This window comes from Podarcis tiliguerta (genome assembly GCF_965153285.1).
Source record: "Podarcis tiliguerta genome assembly, chromosome: 12".
In the NCBI taxonomy this organism is placed as follows: domain Eukaryota; kingdom Metazoa; phylum Chordata; class Lepidosauria; order Squamata; family Lacertidae; genus Podarcis; species Podarcis tiliguerta.
In genome coordinates, this window is record NC_139545.1 from 57,343,811 (window position 1) to 57,356,641 (window position 12,831).

At 46.0% G+C, this 12,831-nt stretch overlaps 1 protein-coding gene across 1 annotated transcript in view; it reads right to left on the reverse strand.

The window, feature by feature from the left end:
* Nucleotides 1–5,634, reverse strand: part of SCAP (SREBF chaperone) — a 60,834-nt gene extending 55,200 nt beyond the window's left edge. Inside the window, exon 1 of the mRNA XM_083406087.1 lies at nt 5,448–5,634. The gene's annotated coding sequence lies outside the window, so the exon portion shown is untranslated. The remainder of the gene's footprint in view (nt 1–5,447) is intronic.
* Nucleotides 5,635–12,831: the final 7,197 nt, after the last annotated feature.

The following is a 12,831-nucleotide window of genomic DNA, read 5'->3' on the forward strand; positions in this document are numbered from 1 at the left end:
ATAGCCCAAATGCTTAGCTGCGCATACATTCCTTCTCTGTATTCTTTTAGGTGCCTGATGAACATTCTTATTTAGACAACCCTTCTCAGATTAGAAAGTTTGAATGAGTTTTTAATTGTTATAGCTTATTCTATTGTGGTTTTAATTTTCTGTACGTTTTAAATTATGGTTGTAAAATTATACTCATTTTTTTTTTCTTGTAAACAGCTTTGAGGTTTCTTCTGCAATCAAGTAGTATATAATTTTTTTCACCCTACATCACCAGGACCACCCTGGCTAAAGAAAGGCCCACCACCTCAAAAAATGTACACACACACACACACACACATATATATATATGGCAGTGCACAAGAAATAATAATCACTAATACACATATAAACTCAGCAACGTTTTAAAACCAAATCTACATACGTATGTTATATGTATGGGTAGACTTACTGAAATAAATATGTATTAGCAGGGATATCAAACAGTTTAGCAAGGGTGCCTGCCTATTAATAGGCAGTTCCAAAGCACAGGTCGGTTCTGCCATACCAAAATACTGATTTCTCAGAGACTGAGACATCTTGCAGAGTCACAGCATGGGTTTGATTTTTATCCCACATTTTCCCAGCCTGGCACCATGTCTCTTCCATACGAAATTATGGCTAATCACTATTTTTCAAAAAAACAACAACCCACACATAGTACTGTCCTTTAAGGGGAGTAGAATAGAAAGATCATAAATATTTAAATGCAGGTCAGAACACACATTTAATATGCACTGCGAAGTTTGCCAGCGTGGCATCTGTGTTTCCCATAGAGGCCGTTTTAAAGCCCACAGGGTTCCGGCCCCACAACACCTTGAGAGAAGAATTCCTATGCAACCAATATAACAGGTTGGAGTGTGTGTGCACTTAGTTGTGGTGCCCACAACATTTTAATTGGCTTGCAAATGTGCCCTCAGGCCCAAGAAGGCTGGTGATCCCTGTTGAACTGCCACCCTGAGGAGCAGCAATGGAAGTGTAGGTTAGTGATTAACAATCCATATTATGCTTGGTTTTAAAAAAACAAAAACAAAAAAACAGTTGTAAATTCCATTAGATAAGAGCCTTGAGGATAATGGAGTTTTCTGTCTGAGCTAACAAAAGAAATTATGGTAGAAAACACAGGGAATTTCCTTTTGTGAACTCCCAAAGAATGTCTCTATTTCCATTTGCTTACCTGCTTCATGCAATACATTATTTCCTATGGGAGTCCTTAGTGCTACACGTCTGTACTATGCAAACAAAGCAATCACAGATACGGCCAACAGCACTTTCTGTGGGAAAGGCCACTGCAGCAACTGCGAGAATGCCGCTGGCTTTTCCACAACTGCCCAGTTCAAAACCAGCTTGCAATGCATACCACAATCAGGATCGCCTGCTTGCATCATACTGTGCAAGCTATAGAACTGACACTAGACATGTACACAGAGCACGGTCCCCTTCCACACTTTTACTGCTTTGGCATGTACCGAAGCAACATGGTTTTCCCTTTCATGTTCCACAAAACAACTGTCACCACTGCTTCATGACTATAGTATATTATTGGTGTTTTGCCATGGTGAGTAATAGGGCTCTGCGCTGAGCCAAATCAGGAATATTCAGAGGGTCAAGGATGAGTCCACCACACAGTCAAGGATTGCTGTGAGACAGGTTGGATGGGCCCAGAGTGATCCCTGGCCGTCAGGGGATGGGACATTGGGCAGGAAGAAGAGCCAGACTGAGCCCTACCTGGTTGTCTTCCTGGGAGAAGGTAGATTCAGTGTCATAGCTCTCCACCCTGTTCAACACCCCTGCCATACGGGACCGATGCCATAAAACAGCATCAATCCTGTGGAGCGTGGGTACTGCTTTGTAAGCGGCTTTCCTGCAGCACTGCACAGGATCAGGCCTGTTAAGCAGGAGGATCCAATCCTGTGAAGTGCTGGTTGCTGCTCTTTCGTGATCAGCTTCCCACTTGTGAAGGAGGAGCACTGTGCAGGATCAGATAATCCTGCTTACCAGCTGCAAAGCAGGATGATCTTATACTACACAACACTGGTGCACATCCTCCCCACACCAAAAAAAAAAAAACCTTTTAAAAACCTTACTTCCTGTCCATAAACCAAACCAGCTGAGACCTACATTCTTTCTCCTCAGGAAGATTTCATCGACCCAGATCCATTTTTTACAAGGAGAAATGTTATCACTCTGTCTGCCCTCAAGGCAACATGATGTAAAGTTTATTTCAAAGGGGATCATTTGCATGTTATTTAATGGATAATATAATTGTTAAGTCATCAACTAGGTCTTAATACAGACACTACATTGTTTCATTACTTTTAAATATAACATATATAATTTTAAGATTTCTATTCTGCCTCTCTTTAAAAGAAAATCCCTAGATTGCTAACCAACAATTCATAAAAAATAAAAGTTACACATTTAAAAACAACCACCCAGACATCACATTAAGCGACTAGACTCAGCTAAAACCTGGCTACATAAGAAGGCACATAAAGACAAGCATAATACAGTGGTACCTCGCGTTAAGAACTTAATTCGTTCTGGAGGTCCATTCTTAACCTGAAGCACCACTTTAGCTAATGGGGCCTCCTGCTGCTGGTGCGCCACTGCTGCGCGATTCTGTTCTCATCCTGAAGCAAAGTTCTTAACCCGAGGTACTATTTCTGGGTTAGCGGAGTCTGTAACCTGAAGTGTGTGTAACCCAAGGTACCACTGTAACTGATTACCAAAACTCCCCCTTATTTGCTTTCACAACTGCGAAGAAGTCTATCATGTAGACCTGTGCACTTTTTTCCTTAATCACACAGATACTCCTGAAAGCCAAGTTTCTCCCTCACTGACTCACAGGGTTGCAGGGAATGTATTTGAACACACACTAGGAAAATGTGACGGTGAAAGTAATGACTCAAGAGTAGAGGTATAGGGCACTGCTAATGCAACCACTTCCTGTTAGCATCATGAAATAAGCTGTTCCCTGTTAACAGACACAGCATCTCTTTGAAGGGAAAAGCGTCTTAGCAGCAACCTGAGCTATGAATAAAGATGTCTGTGGCTCAAAGCTTGCCTCTGCCATGAACACCCTTGGTAGCTTTAGGCAAGCAACTGTCCCTCAGCCTCAGTCCCTCCACAGTAATGGGAGATAATAATAATACTAACATACTTTACAGGTCTGTTGCAAGCATTAACACTTGAAAATGCTATAGTAAGTGTTGTTGTGAGTAGTGAAACCAGACTCAAACCCATTGCTTACTTTTAGATGTCATGCCTGTTTGCTCAGGATTTGTGGAAATAAATCTGATGTAAATCGAGCAGTGCTGACAGTACTGCACTTGTGCTACACTGTTTTAGTTTTATACTTTTTAGATCTTTTAGGTGTTAACAATTGTATTTTTTACTCTGCTACACACTTCTCTGGGCTCCTTTAAGAGGAAGAGGAGCAAAAAAAAAAACCCACAGAAAAAATATTATCATCCATTGAAAAAGAAGAATAGCCTGGCAAGCTTGTGTGTGTAAAGCTGAGTCCTCTTTCTACTCCAGCCAGAAGCAACATGACATTCCATGCTCACTCTGCCCCTCCAACCTAGAAAGTTCCCTCCATTCTATACTTTTCTCATCCCTACCCCTAATGTCAAACCTATGCATGATTGTTGAGAAGTAAGACCCAACAGGGCTTCCTCAAAGTAAGTACAGACAGCCCTACTATGTCCCTTCCTACATCTCTAGAGCACACTGAAGACTATACTAGTTTTCGCCCCATATTGAGTTACCTGAGGCCTTGCTCTTATGCGGTCGACATGTGTTTGGGCTGTAAGTCTTGATATTCAAATACTCCTCCACACCCATGCACAGAGCAAGCTAAATAAATCACTGCCTAATGGAGAGAAAGTTAAGACCACTGTCTTTCTCCCTGACATGCTAGTTTTCAGCTACAGGGATTTGTGTTAGCATACTCTGAAGGGTTAGCTAGGTTAATCTGTGGCACTAAAAATAAAGTCTTGCACTGTCTTAAAAAGGTTGACACGTTTCGTTAAAGCATGCACTTATGTGGATTCAGCAGAAAGCTTAGGCACAATAAAATGTGTTAATCTTCAATGTGCCACATCACATTTTGTTACCATATATTGCAACGGACCTCACTTGGTAGGTGGTGTATAAGGGTATAACAATTTATTAGTGATATTTACTGGTGGGGAGAGATGTGAAGCAGGAACATCCTGCCATGTCACCTACCTAACAGGGTTGTTGTAAATATTTTTATTTAATGGACAGACCATATAATACGCACAAGTGCCCTCAACTCTTAAGGAGGGCGGGATTTAAAAAATGAGACTGGTTCATATAATATAACCTCCTCAGCCTGCCCCTAGAAGCCACCTAAGTAAAAGGCGACATGATCATTTATAAAACTATGCATTGCATGAAGAGTGGGTAGAGAGAAGTTTTTCTCCGTCTCCCATAACACTCCTGTAGGAAGCTGAAGGTTGGAAGAGGAAGGCCAGATAAAAGAAGACTTGCAGTACACAGTTAAACTCTGGAACTCCCTTCCACAGGAAGGGGCAATGGCCAACAACCTGAATGGCTTTTTTAATGATGGTTCATGGAGGAAGAGAGGGCTACCAAAGGCCACGGTGGAGGCTGTGCTCTTCCTCCACTGCTAGAGGCAGCTGTGGAGGAATCACAGGAGGGGAGAAAGTTTGGCGATTCAACGCCCCAAGGTCCGATCCCCATATGGGCCACCTGCATATCCCTGCCTTGTTAGGTTTATCGAGGGTGCAATGAGATTAAGGGCCACTATCTGAACGATAATCTTGATCATTTTATTGTCCTTTTTACCCACTGTCGTCTTTTTAATTGTATATATTGCTTGTTTTATGTTGCTATGGCCGTTGGCTAATGCGAATAAAGTTTATCTATCTACAGTGGTACCTCAGGTTACATACGCTTCAGGTTACACACTCCACTAACCCAGAAATAGTGCTTCAGGTTAAGAACTTTGCTTCAGGATGAGAACAGAAATCGGGCTCCGGCGGCTGCAGGAGGCCCCATTAGCTAAAGTGGTACCTCAGATTAAGAACAGTTTCAGGTTAAGAACGGACCTCCGGAACAAATTAAGTACTTAACCCGAGGTACCACTGTATCTATCCCTGCCTTGCAAGGGGGTTGGACTAGATGACCCTCGGGCCCCCTTCCCATTCTGTGGGAAAGCGCTGTGGCGGGTTTCCCCCGCTCGGCCACTGCGGGAACAGGATAGCTGGGCTGGGTGGGGCACCCTCGGGCCTGATCCAGCAGCAGGGCTCACCTTAGTCCATGCTTAACCTCTCCCCCTCCCCCCTCCCCCTCGCGGCCTACTGGCGCCCCTCAAACCCTCGCCCCTTCCCTCAGCGGCGTCGCCACCGAGAGGAAGCCCGTCACCTCACCTGAGCGGCGGGCAAGCGGAAGCTTAAAAGAGGGCCGGCTTCCTCCTCTCTCTCTCTCGCTCCCTGGCGCCGGCGGCTCCGCTCGCTCTCCTCTCGCGCGCTGCCGCCTCAGCCGCCGCTCCGCCTCTTTCCCCGCCTCAGGCCTCGCCAGCGCGCATGCGCCCGCCCCTCGCGCTCCGACGCACCTGCGAGCGCGCGCTCCGCCCCTTCTCTCTGCTAAGCCACGCCCACCCCTCGATGTCTACGACTTGCCTCCCCCCTCCCTGGATGAGAAATGACGTCACGACGTCGAGCGTCCATCTGACCACGACGCGGCTAAGCCACGCCTTCCTTTCCCTCACGTCCGCGTCCTAGGCCGGCGCGGAGGATGAGCGTCATCCTTGGTAACTACGCGCATGCGCCAGGAAGGAACACGCTTTCCCTCCCCGCCCGCATTGGTCCGTCCAGTTCAGTGTTGTCTGCACTGACTGGCAGCTGCTGCCCGGTATTTCAGGCACAGCTCTCTCGCAGTCCGGGGGTTGGACATGAGACCTTCTGCACGCCAAGCAGGTGCTCTACCACTTAGCTAGGGACATTTCCTTTAAAGCAAAGCAAGGTTCTAATCTTCACGGTTCTAAATATAAACTCATTTTTTTTATATAAAAAACAAAGCACCTAAGATTCCAGTCCTCATGATTCCAAATACAAGGCAGCTTTAAACAGGAACATGAATATTAAATATTAAACAGGAATATATTTTTTTCACTTTTAAAAATCCAGTTTGGAGGAGACTCTTGAGAGTCCCATGGACTGCAAGAAGATCAAACCTATCCATTATTAGGGAGACCAGCCCTGAGTGCTCACTGGAAGGACGGATCCTGAAGCTGAGGCTCCAAGACTTCGGCCACCTCATGAGAAGAGAAGACTCCCTGGAAAAGACCCTGATGTTGGGAAAGATGGAGGGCACAAGGAGAAGGGGACGACAGAGGACGAGATGGTGGGACAGTGTTCTCCAAGCTACCAGCATGAGTTGACCAAACTGCGGGAGGCAGTGGAAGACGGGTGCCTGGCGTGCTCTGGTCCAGGGGGTCACAAAGAGTCGGACACGACTAAACAATAACATGATGTAAGAGATTGTAGTAGAGACAACAAACACAAATCCAGCTTGATTTCAGATTAAACCTCAGAATCGTCACAACAATTTACAGCGATTTCATCTTCATTCCTTTTCCCGGATTTTTTTGGTTAAGCCAGTGAATAAACTGCCACTCTGTGTGTTACAAAGCTACTATTCTCACTCAAAAGTAAAAATATATATATGCCAGGTTGTGCCTGCTATATAAGGGGCAGGCTAACAGATAATGAGTGATGTCTTCCATGTATCTGCATGTTGTAGCAGCCACCCAAGACTGCTGTTGTAGCAGCCACCCAAGACTGCTGTTGTAGCAGCCACCCAAGACTGCAATGGGCATCACTTGGAAGCGCAGTTCAATAAAGGCATTTCTTAAGGGAACTGGTCAGTTTGGTAAGATGTTGTTGTTGTTTAGTCGTGTCCGACTCTTCGTGACCCCATGGACCAGAGCACTCCAGGCACTTCTGTCTTCCACTGCCTCCCACAGTTTGGTCAGACTCATGCTGGTAGCTTCGAGAACACTGTCCAACCATCTCATCCTCCGTCGTCCCCTTCTCCTTGTGCCCTCCATCTTTCCCAACATCAGGGTCTTTTCCAGGGAGTCTTCTCTTCTCATGAGGTGGCCAAAGTCTTGGAGCCTCAGCTTCAGGATCTGTTCTTCCAGTGAGCACTCAGGGCTGATTTCCTTCAGAATGGAGAGGTTTGATCTTCTTGCAGTCCATGGGACTCTCAAGAGTCTCCTCCAGCACCATAATTGAAAAGCATCACTTCTTCAGCAATCAGCCTTCTTTCTTTGGTAAGATAGCCCACTCTAAAATATACTGCTCTCAAGGATGGCTACCAAGGGGGAATTGGGTGTTTTAATTAGTTGCAGGTCCCTTCTAGAGTCTATCCAGAAGAGTCAATCCCTTAGTTGACACATACTCAATATCAAAGCAGAGCTCAGATTTGGAAAAGAATAATTGTCTAAAACATCTTGATAGGCTGCTTTCCAGAGTTGGTTATGACCCAATTCCATATAACACAGTGCAAGAAAATGCTCAGGTCTAAAATATAAAATAAATGTTCATAAATGTTCCAGGCAAACAGATACAGGAAAATAATCCTGAAGCCATGTGACTCTCCCAAATAACCTCAAATATTTCTCTGCAAGGAGGAAGGAAATGGGAAAACCTCCCCATTGCCTCTTTGCTCACAAATCCTGTCTTAATGGGGTATCTGTATATGAATAGGGTGAGCCTGTGACCTGGATTCAGGAACTGAGTATTTACCATCACCAAAGAATGGCCAGACTGCTCAAGTAATACAATCAGTGACCATTATCAGGTACCCTGGCAAACAGGATTTCTGCTGTAGACCGCCTCCTTCTGTGATGTATGTGTGATGTTTCAGTGGGGTGGTCTTGGGCTCCAGGGTGGGTAAAAAGTCTATATAACAGCTTGCATACCAATATTCTGGTTTCCTCCTACCTCCTGCATGTGGTGAGGACCCTGTTGCAATAGTTTAATAAAGATCTGGTTTACTAGCTGCCTTGCTTCTCAATATTCTCTGGTTGGCCTCTGTTATTTTCTCCTACTGATAGTGTGATAGGAATTCTGAGGTCTTAGATATATGTTAAATGTTCGTAAGTGTACCAACCAAGCACATACATAGATCAGCACAGGAAGACCAACCTGAATCCATTTTTATTCCCAAACTGACCAAATGTTTTCTCTGTAATAATAATAATTTATTATTTATACCCCGTCCATCTGGCTGGGTTTTCCCAGCCACTCTGGGTGGCTTCCAACAAAACACTAAAATACAATAACCTATTAAACATTAACCTATTAAACATTAAAAGCATCCCTAAACAGGCCTGCCTTCAGATGTCTTCTAAAAGTTTAATAGTTATTTCTCTCTATGACATCTGGTGGGAGGGCATTCCACAGGGCGGGTGCAAGGTCAAAGGAAAATGGAAAAGCCTCCCCATTGTCTTTTCCTTCACAAATGGTGTCTTAAGGGTATGTCTGTGTATGAATAGGGTGAGCCTGTGACCTGGCTCAGGAACTAAGTATTTGTCATTACAAAAGACTGGCCAGGCTCACCAGGGTATCCAGTCAAGTGACCGTTATTAGGTAACCTGCCAGACAGGAGAAAAACAACACACTCAGATTTCTGCTGTAGACCGCCCTTCCGTGATGTAGGTATGATATGTCTGGGGGGTGATCTTGAGCTACGCCCCTTCTGTGATGTATGTATGATGTTTCTGAGGGTGGTCTTGAACTCCAGGGCGGGCAATTTAAAATGTCTATATAAGGGCAGACACACCTGCATTCTGGGTCCTCCTTTCCTGCATGTGAGGGGAGCACCTGTTGCAACAGATCAATAAAGATCAGGCTTACTAGCTGCTTTGCTTCTCAATATTCTCTGGTTGGCCTCTGTTGTTTTCTCCTACCAATAGGAAACCTACGTAAGGACTCTATATGGGCTCTTGGGTACACCATAAAGGAAAAGGAGCAGTTTTTTTCTTATAACGGTAAGCATAGTAACATTTTTTAAAATATACTTTTAACTGCGTGCAGTCTGCTCTTGCATGAATTGTTGGCTGCCTGCATTCTGCAAGCTGCTGGGTTTTGCTATAAGCAGAATCTGCTGCTGTTCACGTACCGATAGAGCCTGAGGTTGCAGGTTGCACAAGGCCAGCGATGCATTAAGCCTCTTTAGGGAAGAGAAAACAAATCTAATCTCTCTATCCCTGTTTCAACTCTACCATAATTATAAAACTTTTTTTTCCTGAGTCATAATAATGGTGCAGCCCAGGCAGCCCCAAACTGCCTCTTCGTATGACTGCCTTTTTTCTTCTTTTTTTACAGAACTAGATAAATTTAAGCCTTCAAAGGTGAGACATGTTATTATATCAAAAGTAATAATGACTGGGAGAAAAAAAGTATGGTGAATCAACAGATTCCAGTTTGTCGTAAAGAATTTCTTCTATCTGGAACGGTCTCTTCTCTGAAACCTCAACCCTAGTTCTAGGCAGGGCAAAGCACAGCCACCAATGGCCCTCTTCTCCCTAAATTTGTTCCTCTTTTAAAGCCATCCAAACAATTTAAAATACAGGTTAAAATGCAATTTAAAATGCAGCCTCATTTTAAAAGTAGCCCATGGATCAAAACCAAAAGGGGAGGGAAAACATAAGGGTCAGACCGAGCCCAAACCAAAGGCCTGGTGGAACAGCTCTGTCTTGCAGGCCCTGCGGAACGATGTCAAGTCCCGCAGGGCCCTAGTCTCTTGTGACAGAGCGTTCCATCAGATCGGGGCCAGTACTGAAAAGGCCCTGGCCCCAGTTGAGACCAAACTAACCACCTTGCGACTTGGGACCTCCAAAGTGTTGTCATTTGTGGACTTTAAGGTCCTCCACGGGGCAGACCAGGAGAAGCTGTCCCGTAGGTACGTCATACACTTCACACCCAGCTTCTCCTAGGTTTAGCTGTCTGACAATAACAGGTGGGGTTGGAGCCCTGTAGCAACTCTGAGTGTACACGTCATTCCTGTCTTCCCACACTTCATTACTGAAGATGTGGGAGGTCATCAATCACAGCTGTCAATATACAGAGCACCCACGTTTTCTTTCCTGCAGCAGGTCAGAGACAGAATGTCAACACCGGGTGTCAAATTATGGAATAATAATATTTATACCCCGCTTATCTGGCTGGGTTTCCCCAGCCACTCTGGGTGGCTTACAACATATCTAAAAACGTAATAAAAATATCAGTCCTTAAAAACTTCCCCAAACAAGGCTGCCTTCAGATGTCTTCTAAAAGTCAGATAGTTGTTTATTTCCTTGACATCTGATGGGAGGGCCTTCCACAGGGCGGGTGCCACTACCAAGAAGGCCCTATATCTGGTTCCCTGCAGCTTCACTTTTCACAGGGAGGGAGCCTTCAGGAGGCTCTCAGAAGAAGACCTCAGTGTCTGGGCTGAACAATGGGGATGGAGACACTCCTTCAGGTATACTGGGCCGAGGCCGTTTAGGGCTTTCAAGGTCAGCACCAACACTTTGAATTGTGCTCGGAAATGTACTGGGAGCCAGTCAAGATCCTTTAGGACAGTGTTATATGGTCCCGGCGGCCACTCCCAGGCACCAGTCTAGCTGCCGCATTCTGGATTAGCTGGTTTCTGAGTCACCTTCAAATGTAAGCCCCCGTAGAGCGCATTGCAGTAGTCCAAGCAGAAGATAATCAGAGCATGCACCACTCCAGCGAGACAGTCTGTGGGCAGGTAGGGTCTCAGCCTGCGTACCAGGTGGAGCTGGTAAACAGCTGCCCTGGACACAGAATTGACCTGCACCTCCATGGGCAGCTTTGAGTCCAAAATGACTCCCAGGCTGCACACCTGGTCTTTCAGGGGTACGGTTACCCCGTTCAGGACCAGGGAGTCCCACACATCCACCCGCCCACTGTCCCTCAAGAACAGTACTTCTGTCTTTGTCAGGATTAAACCTCAATCCAGCCACCAACTGTATACAGACACTCACACAGGACCTACACTGCCCTCACTGGTTCTGATTTGAAGGAGAGGTAGAGCTGGGTATCATCTGCATATTGGTGGGCACCCAGCCTAAAGCACCTGATGATCTCTCCCAGCAGCTTCATGAAGATGTTAAAAAGCTTGGGGGAGAGGACAGAGCCCTGAGGCACCCCACAAATGAGAGCCTAGGGGGCTGAACACTCACCCCCAACACCTCTTTCTGGACACAGCCCGGGAGGAACTCTGTACTTGGCCCTTGGGAGACTCTCAAGCTGGGCTCCACATCCCCAAGCGAGACCCCTCACTGGTCCTGCTTCGAGTCCTCTACTGCTTCTGTATGGTGATAACCGTTGGGACACGGGTGGCGCTGTGGGTTAAACCACAGAGCCTAGGACTTGCCGATCAGAGGTTGGTGGTTCGAATCCCCACGATGGGGTGATCTCCCGTTGCTCGGTCCCTGCTCCTGCCCACCTAGCAGTTCGAAAGCACGTCAAGGTGCAAGTAGATAAATAGGTCCCGCTCCGGCGGGAAGGTAAACGGCGTTTCCGTGCGCTGCTCTGGTTTGCCAGAAGTGGCTTAGTCCTCCTGGCCACATGACCCGGAAGCTGTACGCCGTCTCCCTCGGCCAATAAAGCGAGATGAGCGCCGCAACCCCAGAGTCGGTCACGACTGGACCTAATGGTCAGGGGTCCCTTTACCTTTATGGTGATAACCATAAAATTGTAGAGTTGGAAGGGATACCAAGGGTCTTGACCACAGATTATTTGGTCAAAGATTATATATGTATGCCATGACTGCTGCTAGGATCTTGATAGCCCAAAAATGGAAAACACAGGAATTACCAACTATGAAGGAGTGGCAGACGAAGATGAATCTGCGGAATTAGCAAAGCTGACCTAGAAGGATCCGCAATCAGGAGGAAACAAAGTTCCAAAAAGAATGAAGTAAATTTATGGACTATATGAGTGAGAACTTTAGAAATCTGAAGATTTATTTAGCAGGGCTAGATATTACCAAGGAACTGTGGATTAGAGACTGGAATAAGAAAACCTGCTGAAGGGAGGGAGGGAGGGAAGTCAATGCTCGGTAGAGCAGAAATAATAATAATAATGATAATGATAATAATTTATTATTTATACCCCAGCCATCCGGCCGGGCCTCCCCAGCCACTCTGGGCGGCCTCCAACAAAACACCAAAATACAATAACCTATTCAACATCAGAAGCTTCCCTAAACAGGGCTGCCTTCAGATGTCTTCTAAAAGTTTGGTAGTTGTTGTTCTCTTTGACACCTGATGGGAGGGCGTTCCACAGGGCGGGCGCCACCACCGAGAAGGCCCGCTGCCTGGTTCCCTGTAGCTTTGCTTCTCACAGCGAGGGAACCACCAGAAGGCCCTCGGCGCTGGACCTCAGCGTCCGGGCAGAACGATGGGAGTGGAGACGCTCCTTCAGGTATACTGGACTGAGGCCGAAAAATAGATGTAAAAGGATATGAAATATCAGTGTATTTTGTTTGTGTGTATGAAATGAAAACCTAATAAAAAGCATATTAAAAAAGGGATACCAAGGGTCTAGTCCAACCCCCTGCAATACAATGCCTCTTGCTTGAATGGAGTGTGACTCTTACCTCTTATTCTCTCTCTGTCTGTCTCTCTCTCTCTCTCTCTCTCTCTCTGTACCTCTGGCAGCTGGCTTTACACAGCTGGAATGGAGCCTCCTTTGCAAAGGCAACAGTCACACCCATTGGCTCAATCCACTTTGC